Below are 1,039 nucleotides of genomic sequence, written 5' to 3'. Positions count from 1 at the left end.
TTCTATCCGTACATTGCTTTTGGCTGTATTGACTTCCATGACATTAAGTCTTCCTATCCATGAGCATGGTATATTCTTTGAGTTACACTGGTCTCTCTTGTTTTCTTGGGATAGTGTTTTCTAGTTTTGTTTGTGCAGGTCTTTTCCTCCTCTGGTTGGATTTATTCCTAAGGACTTCATCTTTTGAGTGGTTGTTATAAATGGTACCACTTTCTTCCACTGGCTTTAGGTACTCCATGCTCCATAGCAAGTTTCAGGGTTTCTTCTGACATCCATCTTGGTCTCTTCTTTCTTTCTTGTCTTTTTAATTATATATATATATATACTTTTTTAAATTTTTTTTTTATGGTGATTTGGCTGAAAGTTTACAGAGTAAATTCATTTTCCATGCAGTAGCTCACATACACTTTGTCTCATGACATTGACTGAAATTTCCCACAATGCAATAGCTCCCCTCCCCATAGTTACCTCTTTCCTGTGTCCTTCCCTCCATGCACTCCTGCCCCCTGAGCTGTCTCCCTGTGCATACACAGCCCTTCTTTCTCCCATGATTGTTCTCTCCAAGGAATGTATCTACCTAATGTAAATGTTCAGCTCCTATGCCTGTCTTGTTTGGCTGGAAGCCACAGGTGTGAGTTTATTTCCAGACCTGAAGGGCAGCTAGGAGCCATAGTCTCAGGGGATCCACTAGGCTCTATCAGACCAGCAAACCTGTTCCCCCTCCTTTTTTAAAAAATGATTTTGAGTTTTGTTCCACATTGTTCTCCCTCCCTATCTCCTACATAGATCCCACTTCGAGTGGTTGACAGTGGTAGCCGGCACCATCTAGTTCATCTGGTCTCATAGTCATATAGACTGAGGATCGCATGGTATACCAGTCACTTGGATGAATTGTTTCCACACATATTTGGGTTTCTTCATCTTTTTTGCTCTGAATGAGGAGAGATCCATCATTGCATCTAGATGGCCGCTTGGAAGCTTTTAAGATACCAGTCACTATTCACCAAAGTAGGATGTGGAACAATGTTTTGTGTAGTAC

This window comes from Orycteropus afer, unplaced genomic scaffold, assembly GCF_000298275.1.
Source record: "Orycteropus afer afer isolate SDZICR_OR568_19922 unplaced genomic scaffold, OryAfe1.0 scaffold00871, whole genome shotgun sequence".
NCBI classification, from domain to species: Eukaryota; Metazoa; Chordata; class Mammalia; order Tubulidentata; family Orycteropodidae; genus Orycteropus; species Orycteropus afer.
This window is presented reverse-complemented; position numbering follows the sequence as displayed.